At 42.2% G+C, this 13,945-nt stretch overlaps 1 long non-coding RNA gene across 1 annotated transcript in view; it reads left to right on the plus strand.

Annotated features, from left to right (window-relative positions):
* LOC139685406 (uncharacterized) overlaps nt 1–13,945 on the plus strand; it is a 90,125-nt gene that overhangs the window by 37,683 nt on the left and 38,497 nt on the right. Inside the window, exons 4-5 of the long non-coding RNA XR_011700103.1 lie at nt 53–171; nt 1,708–1,797. This is a non-coding gene — a long non-coding RNA (uncharacterized lncRNA). The remainder of the gene's footprint in view (nt 1–52; nt 172–1,707; nt 1,798–13,945) is intronic.

Below are 13,945 nucleotides of genomic sequence, written 5' to 3' on the forward strand. Positions count from 1 at the left end.
TGCCTTTTTTCTCTAATTTATGCCTTTCCTTTTTTTTTCTTTTTCCCCCCAGCACTGCAGTTGGAAAAGTGAGAGAAACTACATCCTGCAAGACTGGAGATGGAGAGAAGGAAGTTTGAGCCTTCACAGCAATCTTAAACTTTCCTGCCAAAGGGGGACTGGTGGAAAAAGGTTAGGAAAATCAGCAGATAACTTAGGACTTAACTTGCCACAAGATTCCTCATATTTTGCCTGCAGTTTGCAAGGCAGCAGCTGTTATGGTACATAACCTGTAGGGATCTTTCAGTGCAATGGAGTTCCCAAATTCATTCCCATAACTTCACCTGGCAGCTGAAGGTGCTGTCCTTGACATCAGACCCACGTAAACGATTCCTGTCATTCAGGCCAAACTTTTCAGCTTGGCCATTTGGAGCAGCAGGATAGTTCACAGTGAGGATGAGATGAATGGAGTTCACACATGTTAACCAAATGCAAATCCTTAGATGGAAACTCATGGTCAGCTTTTTCCAATGCTATTTTCAGAACTTCCACAAAAGACCATGCTGTGATTATATGTATTCATGATATGTATATCATGTATTCAGCTCAAACAATATTTGAATGATGCATTTAGAATTCTTCCTAAAAAAGGACCATGCTTCTGTAAACTGCACCATATTTGTAAAAGAGGGGAAAAAATCTAGCTTGCTTTTCCTTTCTTCCTCTCTTTCTTTTTAATATATCATTTCATAGGGCTGTTAGAATTGGTGTTAATGCTACATTACACACAGACACACTTCTACATAATCATCTGCATTTGCCTGTATTCCATACATAAACAACCCTATGGAATCCCGACTCTTCATTGTTAAGTTTGTCTCCATATTTTTCAGAGCAAAGCAGATCTGGGTGTCAAATAGTTGCCTTTCTCCCTTTCACAGGGGTTTACTGCAAATACAGCCAAGAAAATAATGCATTGAGAATTTTGTGTGTTGGGTGGGTGGGGGTTGTTTTGTGGTTTTGTGTTTGTTTTGTTGTTACTGGTTTTCTTTGGATTTTTTGTCTTTATTTTTGATTTGTGGTTGTGATGGTTGGTTGGGGAATTCTTTGGATATTTTACTTTATTTTATTTTTCCTACCTGGCCATTTATAACTACCTATTTTCCCTCATATCTCCTCCACTTATAAAAAAACCATTTTTCTGCCTCTGTCATTAAGTGTCCTTCACATTGCCAATATTGATTTCTCCAACCCCTTGAAGGCCTAGAGTGTCACCTCCATGATGCTCCCTGAAGCCACTGACTTGGAAAACAGGAGTACTGAGGTTGCTGTTGGCAGACACTGGTTTCCCACATGGTAGGCAAGAAGACATGTAGCCTTAAGTCACTGGACTGATTAATTTCTCTCTGCAATGCCATTCACTTCACCTTACCATGTTTGTGTAGTGAAGCTGTTTGGCCAGCATGCCCTATGGGCCTTGTCTTAGTAATGAAAGTGCAGAGGGTGGAAAAGAAATTCCATTCTGGATCACTTAGCTCTATCTTCAGTTTCTGATGGCATCCCAAAGATTGGGCTGGCTTTGGGGCTGGCTTTTCGGTGTGCTTTCAGGTTCAGAAGAGCAGCATCTCCGAGAGCAGGACTTCACCTGTATAAATCTGGACAGAACTGGCAGCTTTGTGGCCGCAGAAGGAACACCAGTAATACTTTTCTCTTTCTGTTCAAATCCAGGAAAGTTTCTTCTGCGCATTACGACCGTGATGTCAGTCAGCTCCAGAGAAACAGCACCAGACTACCTGAGAATCAGCATGCAAGTCTCAGGTCTGTACCAATCTCCTAGATCAGCATTTTTCATTGCAGAGTCAGGATTTCCTTGCATGGAATCTTGATGGTGGATTTGCAAATCAAACTCTGCCTGTGAGACAGCATAATGAAAACACATTGCTCATGGAAGGCAGAACTTTCCTAAATTATGACAGAATACCCAACACATAAGATTCTGGGGGGCCACCCAGACAATTTGTTGATTACAAAGCACTTTCAGAATGTCAGTCCTTGTGGCATCATGTATAATATATATCAGGGACTATTGTTAAACCCCATTGCCAGCTGAGGAAGGGAGGAAAGGAGATTACAAAACTACATCTTGAGTTATTGTTGGAAGCAGGACTGGAACTCAGGATTTCCTGGGCAGATTACCACCCTTCACTTCTCCCTCAGGTGGTATAATTAGCAATGTCCTCGATCTCTTATTCCCATGCAAGAACACATCTGAATGCCTTTTTCTTTGAAATTGTCCATCCTGGGGGCCTTTCAGTGGTGCAGTTCTGGCTGTTAATGATCTGTTGTCTGCAGTGAAATGCTCACTAGTACACTGTAAATCATGGAGAGATTTAAAGGCATCCATTTGTGACTACTGATTTAATCTCTCTGGATTTCTGCAATTGGCTACCTGTAAAACTGGGAGCCATGTCCTGAAAAAACATCTCTTTAATATTTTTGTTCTTGGCTGGTGGCCATTCAGACGGATGTCTTACATCCTTGAGCTGAACCTAGTGCAGTCCTCGTTGACCTAGCAAGCCATTTTTTTCCCTGATGACAAGCTGGGATCACATTTTGTAATGACTGCTGCAAGATTGTCTTGTTAGGGAAAGGGCTAAGGTGGGATCATCTTTAATGACAATGAAAGCACCTCATAAAACCTGATTCCTTGGTTTTACAGGCATGGCTCTAGAATTTTAGCCCATGCAGACTTACTAAATCAGTCAGTCAAAAATTATATCAGTTGAAGTATAATGTTCATGGCAGTCCAAAAACCTGAACATGTAGGTGATTTGGAGGGCATTTTGTTAACTCTTTAATTGGTCGTTTGAGTGCTGGAGGCAGTAGCTAATTGCCTGTAGGTCAGAGTAGTCCTAGAGCTTAGGTAAATGTATATTGTCATATGTCACATTTTCATATGGCTCCTTTGCACAGGTTGGTAAAAATGATTGCTGCATAATTAAAATTAAGACAAGGTGGGAAAAGTGATTCAATTAAACCCCTGAAGCCATTGCACAAATTATCTAAAGTACCAAAAACTAATGAATAGTTAAAACTAGTTTTATCTTTTTACTCTTCATTCTTGAATCCCGTGGGTATCAAAGTGGTGACTGGAGTCTCTCTCAAAGTTCTCAGAGGTGAGGTTTTGGGTGGGCAGTGCAAGCATGAGTCAGTGCACAGGAATCCAGGCCTTTTAAAATACCAGCACACAGAAACTGTGTTACCTACTTGTTTTGAATTGAAAATAACCAGACCTTGTGCACAAGAGACCTTTTGGTTTCTCTACCAGCCCAGAATTATTTTGAAAACATCTGCAATATTTCACTCTGCATGCAGCAGGTATTATATACCAGGGAGGGTGATGACAGTAAAAATAAATGAGATATGTTGTAACCAAAACATCCCAAGTTTTACATCATACATTTCACAACCTTAGCAAGCATCCTGTGCTTTGACTTGAAGGGCTGAAGGCATGTGGTAGTTTTACAAATGTCTATTAGTATTAACAAATATGTTCCATTATTAGACAGTGTGCCACTGCCCAACCTCCCAGTGCAAGAGGTGAGTTAATATGGCTTATAAAATACAGGAGTGCTGCAGGCACAAGCTGTGGGAATCAGAGCCCTGGCTAAGCAGGAGGTCTCATTACATTTCGTGGGACAACTTACTAGGGCCTGAATATGAGCATAAAAGCTGCCTCCCAGCTTAGGCTTTTTATGGTTCCTGTCCTTTCCCACAGCAATACAACTTCAGGAGGTTTGGAGCAACAAGGTCTGCACCTTTGGATACTGACAGTGTGCTAATTCTGGGTGTGTTTAAAATGAGAAAATTAAGATACATATATTTGCACTGTCCCTGTGCTTTCTAAGAGAACTTTTTGGTCGCTGAAAGTAGCAGGGCGCTCAGAGTTGTGCTCTTCCACTGTTGGGTTTGGAGTTTTTTTGCCTGGCTCTTTGCTGTCAGCTGCAAACCTCCATTTCTGGGAAACAGAGTGTTTCTTGGCCAGGTTTGCCAGGACTGTGAGTGTCTGCACAGAGAGGACACGATACATGGAAACTGGATAAAACAGCACACCTCACCAGGAAACAAAAAAGTGTTGTTGCTCTTCATTAGAACAGATACTGCCCTGGAAGATGCTTAAAATATGCCCTAGTAGAGGTTGTCTCCAGCTATCCAAGGAGAGTCTGTAGACATTTCCCCTTGCAGGGGTGGTGTAGATTTATAGTATAAATGAGGAACACTTTTTATGCTTCCATCTCTTTGGAAGTTACTCTTGTGCTGCATTTGAAAATAACATTTAAAAACTCTATTCTGATGCTTATCCAAACTTATTCAGAAACCCTAAACAGAACTAATTTATTATTACAAGTAGCATGTTTATCTAAGTACTGGCTTTCTCAAGCAAAAAAAAAAAGTCCCTGCTGTGGTGATTGAGGGAATAGCAGGTTATGGAAACATGATGATGTCATCTCGATGAGTCCTTCATTAATGGGCAAAGCTTCTATAGGTAGAAAAAAATAAACCTTCCTAAAGATTTCTGTGGATCAAAACCCCAAGAGATGAGAGCAGAGTAGAGAAGAAGGAGAAAATGGGAACACAGGAAGTGTTCAAATCATGTGAGCCCTCTGCTTTCCTGAGCTTCTTAGTGGAAAAGCAAACAGCCAGATGTTGTCAGGAGTGCCCTAAAAAGTCAAAATTGGGAGTGGACACGTTGCAGTCTCCCCCCGGAATATTTTCTTCAGTCTTTTTTGGTGTGTGTTCAGCCTAGACTGCTTGTAATCAGAGACAAAATTTCCACTGCCTGTGACTCAAGAAAAACACTGCTCATGTGATTAAATGGAGTGGTTTTCTGTAGCCTTTTCTGTATAGTCTTGGCTTGAGACCACCCAAATGCCAGGTAAAGTATTGCGTGGGCAAGTCGAGGGTTTCCTTCCATTCCAAGGCATAAGCTACAGGCTGCTTTCGTAAATGCAGATTGGGATTTTTAGGAGGCTACCACCAAAAACCAGGTTATGGTATGGGCTGTTGTGGGTTGCACCAAGAGAGCACTGAAATTCCTGTTTGTGTATAGGAATGTGGAAATGACCCAGGAGTGTTTCAGATGCCTTTGTGGATTTCGTGTATATGTATAGCATTGGATTACATTTATAGAGATGTATATGGCAATACCATACAGGACTAATAAGAGGCATAAAAGTTGTTAAAAGACATTATGTGACAGATTCACAATTTTTCCTCTGTGTATAGAGAGCGATTCAAGGTCATGGCACCAAATTCATCTTTCAAAAATGTTTCATTTCACTGACTACGGAAGCCTTGGACCGGTGTCCCATATTTACTATAAAATTACATATTTAAAGATATAAAAAACCCCCACCACAACAGTATTTTGATCTGTTAATATGGCCCTTTTCCAAGAAAAATTCAAGCTACTGTCACCAGCCAAGTCCATTCTTATGTCAGACCCTACAAATAGCCAGAGTACACAAAAAGTTTAAAATCTGGATTGAGGATGCAGCCAGGGCTGCTGCTGGAGGAGCCAGGAGCACAACCCCTGCCTGCTGGGCTTTGTGGAGAAGACCTGCACAATCAAAGCTGTGGAAGGTAAAGAAATGCGTTGGGGCTTTGGGGAAACTCTTTTAGAAGCCTCTGGAATTACAAAGACAGTGAGAAAGGCTTTCCACAGACTTTCTGGAAATGTCCTGTGAGTCACTGGTGGGTTCCCTTGGGAACTGAACGAGGCAGCAGGGAGATGGTAATGGCCTGTTAAAGTTGATAGGATGTGCTTGGTGGTGGGACAATGGCATTCAAAGTGTTTTCACTAGTGAGCAGCAGAAGGACGTGCACCTTGTGCTTCCTTTGGGGTACATTCTCCATGCAGTGAGGCAGGGATGCAAAGGCTTCTCCCAGAGAGCCCAGAAGCACCGAATTTCCCTCTGGACTTGCACTCCTCTTGGTATGCATCAGTAGTTTAATGGTATTCTCTTGTAAAGAGGAGGTTTTAAAAGGTGTTTTTAATAAATGAGGCAAACCTCATTACCAGTGAGTCTGGGGACCCACCATCCTTGTGTTAACTCAGGGAGGCACAGCCCTTGCTCACAAACCCCATGTGCAAGGCCCAAAACCACAGACTGTTTGAAGTAACAGTTCTTGTATCAGCCCTCAAAAAGGCAGGGACATGAGATATTCCTTTGGCAGTGTGGTTGCCCAGGGATGCAGCTGGAACGGAAGGTCTGCTTTGCAATGGGTAGAGCTATTACAGTGATGTTCCAGCCGTTCCAAGAGGATAATGTTCTTTGGGTGTTCCCACCCTCTCCTGGCTTACACATAAGATGACAACATGGCTGAAAAGACCCTGCTGGATGCCCGGAAAGGAACCAAGTTAGTAATGATCAGCGTGCAAAGAAAGATTAGACATGAATAGAATTGGATTGATTGCTTTAGACAACTTTATGACCTCTGTTTTCCTTCCTAAAATTTTTTGTGTGTTCTTTTTTAGTAAAATAAATCACAGCTCATAGGAGAGCGCTATGCAAGCCTCCTTCAATGTCACTGTAGTTGTGGTTGCTCACATTTAGCTTTGATAACCCAAAGGATGGAGACTGGCAGATGTCATGGGTGGAGTCAGGAATAATGTGCATCTTTGTGTCTTTTGACGTATGACAGATTCCTTCTGTCAGGCCAGGCTGAATTTACCCACCTTGGCCTGGATGTTATTCATGTGGCTAAAATTGCCAGTCCATTTACCCTGGAAATTATTACAGTGGTGCTCTGCCAAATGCACAGTTGCATCGTTGCTCTGCTTCCTGCTGTTGGGTGTTAAATGTACCTCTGAGCCTCAAGCAAGTCCAGATTGAGTGTTTTTTGTTTACAGGAAGTTACTGGGGGGGACGGGAATCCTTTAGTGTTCTTTCAAACTCTACCAAAACCTTTGTCATTTACCTCTGGCTTAGGCAGTTATGACTTAAAGGATAAGAAGGAAGTAAAAAGGCTTATGTAAGAGTTCAGTTGATGGATCACTTGAATTTATAGTGGGAAATCTGCTTCAGTGAAGGCTGGAGTAGGAGCCAGAGTGGGAGCTAGGAAATTCTAGGATTTTCTAGAAGCACCCAGAGATCAGTGACTAACCCAAGTTTTGTGAGCCATAAAATGAGCAGACTGTTAAGATAGGTGCTGATGATAAGTTCCTGATGATGTGGAGATGAAGATTCTCCTATCCATACCTACAACAACAATTGTTTGCTTGGAAATACATATAGAGAGAGTTTGTTATGCCAAAAATACCTGAGTGCTGGGCCTGTCGTGCCTGGGAATTGTGTGAGTCCCTCTTCAAAGGACGAACATGCTCAGGTATCCCTGGAGAGCAGACATTTGGGACATCTTATCTTCTGGAAAGTTGTCAGGATCTGCATGCTTAAGAGGCATCCCAAGCTGGGGAGATGTTTGTTTTCCAATTAGCTCTCATCTAAGGAATAGTCTTAAAAGAATCAGCCCTCCATTAGGAAAATTAACTGCGGATGACAAATTCTTCACTGTTGTTCCCAGAGCAGAGAGATTCTTTTTGATAAGGTCACCCATTCTGCAATGAAAGTTTTCTTACAATTCCATGAGGAGATAGTTTGATGTCTCCATGGGGAAAGGTTCATCTCTCAAAGCAATTCTTCCTTTGGGCAGGATAAGGAAAGCAATTGCAAGGATTAAAGAGTAACAGCTCTCCTGAAGGAAGCAGGATAGCAGCCCTCTCTGGGAACCAGCACTGCCTGTCAGGGAGAAACTGTTCTCGGCATACACACCACACATCTCACTGTGCACTTGCAAGGCAAAGGCTGAGCATAATACAAACCTACATCTTAGTCAATAAAACCTGGACACAGAGAAGAAATATAATGTCCTTTCTTGTTTGTTTTGCAGAAGAGACCAGAAGCTTGCTGGCACCAAAAGAAAACCTTTTTTTATTTTTTTTTTGGCTTTCACTGCCATTTTTCCTCTGTGGAAAGAGGGAGACATTCTGGCTGTAGTTGCATCTGTTTTCACTATTACCAAGAAAAAACCTCCCATTTTCCAAATGAACTTAAGGTCCAAGGGGCAGCACAGTTTCCTTCAATAATTCCTGAATCTTTCTCATATGATCAGCTCTTGTCCTGATGAGCGTGAGAAGGAAACCAGGAAGGGCAGTGCAGCTTTCCAAAGCAAGACCTTTAAGGCTCCTTCCTGAAATCCTCACAAATTTGAGGCAAGGTTTATTACAAGGTTGAGTTACAGAACTACATGGCTCTCGATGACTGGTCTGTTCCATGCTGCCTGCTCCTGAAGCCTGAAAGGCTCTCTGTTAAGAGTAAGCCTGGGGGTAGCTTGCAAACCAAAATAATAATCCCCCAGCTCTCTTGCATGGATTCACCCTTGGCCCGTGGCAGTCGACAGTCAGGGTGCCTGTGGCCAAGTCTGTTTGAAACACTGTGAGTGGTACATGAAATATAATGTGCCTTTTCACCCCAATTTCTTCCTACCCACTTTCTTTCATTTCCCAGCACAACAGCAGTTTTTTAGCCTCCTTTTCCTCTCCATCTGGCATTTGCCTCCTTCCTCTTTCCTTGCAACCCACAAATGTTTGCTGCTGCTGTGGGCCCCGGATGGTGTTTGTTAGACAGGGGCTAATCTTGAAGGGGCACATCTGCTCTGCTGGCCATGCAGGAGGAAGTGGTGGTTTCCCTCACAGCACCATGGCGAGATGCCCCACTGCCCACCTTCCCCTCCCAGCCTTCTGCACCCAGAGTGAGTCCTGGGCATGGGGGCCAGAAAGGTCCCTGCTGAGCACAGATGATTAGTTTCAGTTAAAAATGAAAAGTGTGATCGATCAGATGGATTAGACAGACGATAGATTGATTATTCTTCCTTTTTAATTGAGTAACTCTAATTTTTAATAGTAAATCGAAATGTTCTCAATTCTAGTAATATTATTTTTAATTTGTTCGGTTTAGCTGGCTGAAGGTAAATATCTACAATTTGAGCAGCAGGACACTTGGTATTGTTTATTTTTAGAATGAAACACTGTACACACCCTTCTAGCCCAAATGTGAGTGTTCTTTCTAAAATTTTCTTTCTAGGAGTGAACTCCCCCATAATAGTCATTGCTGAACTGTTTGCAGTAGACAAACAGAGAAGGGCTGCAAATGCAGCCAGAGAGAGAAATCAAAAGAAAGATTCTCAAAAATGTTTGGCACTGTTTGCTCACCTTTGCAATATACATCCTGCTCCTCTCCTTAAAATACTTTATTCTTTTAGTGTGGCTGGGTGAGCTGGTATTTCTTCTGCTCAAGCTGTCTCTAAACTTACATTTCCAACAGTGGCAGCAGATTATGAGGCGATACTTATAGAAATGACATTATATCATTCTTTAAAATACCCATCCTGAAAGGCAAAATCTGCAGAAATTATAGGACTAAGAGGCCTCCTTTGAGAGGCAGAAACTATTTTAACTCGTTATTTTTAGAGCTCTGCAAATCACATATTTTTCTCTTCGCTGGCAATTCAAGAAAAAATAAAAATTGGAAATTGTAATAAGTTTAAAAAAAAAGAATCCTTCACAACTTTTTTTTCTATAAAATGGAAAGTTGAAATATGTCATTTGTGGGCAAATGAGCTGCTTCACTTTAATTCCACCATTTATTTTTTTTTACTTCCTTTTCTTAGAAAAAAAAATTAAACAAGAAATGGTCTGTTGTGGGCTGGCTGCTCATGTGGATGGGGTGGGGGTTCTTGGCCAGCACATTCTCATGGACACACGGACAACTAAAGGTGTCCCTAGTGGGCTGATCCACATGCCTGCGCGTGTGTGGACCTTGCTCCCACCTCCAGCACATGCCACAAATTGTGCAAGATTAAAGAGATTTTAGCTGGAATATTTCCGAGGAATAACCGATACCTCCCATGATTGCTCGCATTATCCTCAGTTTCTTGAATTAGCCTATTAAGTCAATTGCCAGGGATGGGAAGTGCTGTGCCAGGCTGTGTGGGGAGTCCCAGCATGCCCTGGGGAGGTGGGGGATCACCCACCCGTGGAGCACCCCGTGGGTGCTGCCCTCCCACCCTTCCTGCTGCTCTGCCCACCAGCATGGGGTGAGTCACAGCAACAGCTGTTTCCAGCAAGGAGATGGTGCTGTAAACGGAGCAAACTGCTATGAAAGTTCCTGGTATTAGGGAAGGTTGAGCACTGATTTAATTTTTATGGAAAGGATTTTGAAGAGGGTCCTGATTGGTAATAATCAGCCACTAAAAACTGATGTGGTAGGGAAGAGGTGAGTGGAAAAAAAGAGTAATAGCGGTGCAATAATTCCATGTGGATCCAGGAGAAACTGACATTCAGTATAGCACAAAAGGAAACTTGTCAGGATTTGCTTTGGCTAATGCAGGATTTATAAACAGGAATACACCTCATTGGAGGCAGGTGTAGCAAAAATAAAAGGGTTGGGGCAACAAATGAAGTTGTTTACACTGTGAAGCAGAGGGAGGGAGTTCTGGGGAGAGTTGGATATCAGTGGGGATTGGTATGAGATATTCTCGGGTGTCTTGTGGGCAACCAGTTCACTGAGGGACCACAGGATCTCACACAGGGACATCACACTCATGATCTTGTGACCTCACACTCATGGGGCAGTGTCAGAGAGCACCTTCTCCTGCCAGCCACTCTGCTCACAAGCAGAGGCCCCAGAAAATACAGTCCTGAGCTTTTTTCAACTCAGGAAAGGACTGTTTCAGAATTTGTTGTCAATGAAGATCAGTAACGCTTCCATTTCCTTTATCCTTTCTTCTTTTTTAATGAGAAAACATCTCAGTGGGAGAAACTTGTTTTTAAGACATCTCCCTTCCAAAAGTTTTTCCTCAGAGTTAGTCAGTCTGTAATTTAACAGTTTTTATTTGATTACATTTTTAAATTTCCCGCCATTAATTACTCTAATTTTTTTTTATTAATACCTAAATATGCTACTATTTGGGGCACAAACAGACAGAGATTACAATTAACAGAATAATTACACTCTTTTTGTCAGTGTAACCTCATGGTACAGAAAGTATTACAAATCCATTTTAAAACATATTAAATGTTCATATTAATGAGGATAATAGAGAACAAGTACCAGCAAACTAAATATTGTTAATGATTTTGAGCTATTAAATTCATTACCATTTCCTTTCATAATAAAGTGGTTACTTGCTAATTAGACCTTTTTTAACTCAACATTATTGAATTCATTACATTGTGTGCAGTTAACCCTTAAATATCTGCCTGGGTATACAGATGCAATTAAAAAATAATTTCAGCAGCCCATGAAGCCGATCTGCCGTTCACAATCCCGCTTGTATTTTTGACAGTAGCTCCTTGTACTTTTCTCCTGGTACATTTTCTTGACACATCATGCCTAGCAGCCTCTGAGCTGTCACAGCAGCTCCAGCAGCCACGCACGATGGAAACATGCTGGATTCATTTCATTTAATAGCGTTTAATGTTAAAACTAAAGTAGAACCCTCTTGCTTGGCCAGGGAAAAAATTATCCATCAGCACACTAAGTGGTTGACATCAACAAGCTACTCTTCTCCGAGTTAAATCTGCTGAGAGTTGGGATGATTTACCTTTTCCTCCTATAGAGAGGGATACACTTGGGCCTATCTGGGTATCTGGTCTTTCTCTGCAATCCAAGATGGAAATCCCATCCCTGCTAGAGTTCATGCCAAAATTTCTTATGAATTTGAGGGTATATCTTTCAGCAGCTCTGAGGGTTTGCTCCCCACTTGGGAATGGGGAGCAAGTCACCATCCCTGTATCACATACCCTATATCCAGTTGCTGGAGAGGGCCCTCCTGGGACTGAATCAAAGGGCTGCTTTGCTTCTCCTTCTTCCTCCAATTCTCACTCATTGAAAGAAGGGATAGAACAGAGCTTCCATCTCTTAACTCCTTTTTGGTCATGCAGGCTTTTTTTCCTTCTCCATAAACCCCAAAACACAAGCAACTACCCCCACCCCAACCACTTTGAAGTTACAGGTCCTTTATATAACACGAAGATACTTAATGTAAAAATCTCTGGGATTAATGGATAGCACTCCATGCCTTGCCTGGTTGTGGCACAGCAGCGTGGAAAGAAAGGGGCAATAATCTCTGAATGGAAAACACCATTTTTGGAGCAGCTCTGCCGTGGCAGCAGCGGCTGTTGCAGTGCCGGCCGCATCGGCAGCTGGGTGTGTGCCACTCAGGTTATTCTCTGTAAGCAGCCCCACCAAGGAATAATTTTACTTGGGTAGGAAAGGCTTCCTGACACTTATTGGTGCTGTACCTGATGGCTGGAAGCTGGGCTGATGGATACCCTGCAAATCCAGTAGATAACAGATTAGATATGCACGTCCTGTTTGGCTCTGGAGAGGCTGCCGCGCCGATCCTCAGCTCCGGCCGCCCTCCTGCTGCTGCTGCTGCTGCTGCCAATGCAGAGCTGTGTCTTGGTGTGGGTGAGATATGGGGTGCAGCTCTGGACCCTCCAGTGGCCCCCCTGCTCCTTCTCCTGGCTCAGGCACTGCAGCTGCACCGCAATATATAACAACAATAACACCACATATTTGTAACCTCTGTTTTATTTAAAACCAGGTCCCTTTCACCTGTAAACAGCGAGGGTATAAATGTGCCTCACCAATCACATTGGACTATTGTATTATACAGTCTATTGAGTGTTTTTGGCAGGCACGAGCCCCTATGCTACTGTGTCCTTATTTTATTATTGTTTTGAGGGTAGAGCTGTGTGATTATCCATTCTTGCTTCAGGCATAGCAAGCCATCTGGAATGCTTATTAAACCCACAGGCAGATCAGAAGGATATAACTCTGATGATGTACATGTACATGGGCTGTACTACATCATCAGAGCATTGCTCCTCTGATGATGTAGTACACATTAGTGGGCCTAGATAATGGATTAGAACTAGCAGAGTGAAAGTTAGACTTTTTGAAGGATGGATATGGTGAGGGTTTTTTCTCCCTCTGGGTAACTGCTGGCATAAGATGTGGAAAGGAAAATTTAAAAGTGAGCCAAGGAGGCTTCAAAACTTGTAAGTGCTTAGCTTGTCAATGGGGAGGGACAAGTGGTGATCAAGAGGCTTAAGGAGACAGCTTTGAAACCCTGAATCGCTGCAAAGAGGTCATATGTACTTGTCTGCTTGAGTGAAAAGGGACACGGGATGTGTCCAGAAATAATGCTGCTTCTCCGATCCTCCTTTGACTGGTCATCAGGGAGTGGGTTTTTGGTAGGACTTTGGCTTTTCATCATTCTTCAGTCCCACATCAAAAACCCAACACCCTGTGTTATGACACATAGAACTAGTTTTTCAGCAGTTTCCAAATTTATGCTCATCACATATTTGCAAGTACTATTTAGAAATAAGCTTTTCAAATGAACGAGGAATCTGATCAGCTTTCAAACTAGCCATGTGTCTTCTTTTCTGAGTATGAAAAGAAAATCAACATCAGTAAAAAAAATAATCTGGGCACTACGTATGGGCTGTAGGTGAAGGAAGGAATAACTATTTGCATCTCTGTGGAGTTCTAAATATAATTTCTATTTCTCTTTGTTCATAACCCTTTTTGCAATGCTTTTCTGAGGTAGCTGATATTTGTCTAATCATGGAAAGGTGTTTCGTGTCTAAACAAAACCTTTTCCTGTGAAAGCTGGAAAGGTTCATAAAAGTTAGGTCATTCAGTCGGGAAGCTGAATGTGTGCTATGCAATTTAGATAACAAATTGCACACTTTAAATATCAAACTGTAAATATCAAGTACTCAAAAGAATATTGACATTTTTGAGCAATTCCAAAGAGTAACAGAACTTTCAAAGAGGAGCCGTACATAGTGAGCATATGCTCTAAAAATCAGAGCTGCAAAGTAAGGCAAATG

Source organism: Pithys albifrons, chromosome 2 (genome assembly GCF_047495875.1).
Source record: "Pithys albifrons albifrons isolate INPA30051 chromosome 2, PitAlb_v1, whole genome shotgun sequence".
In the NCBI taxonomy this organism is placed as follows: domain Eukaryota; kingdom Metazoa; phylum Chordata; class Aves; order Passeriformes; family Thamnophilidae; genus Pithys; species Pithys albifrons.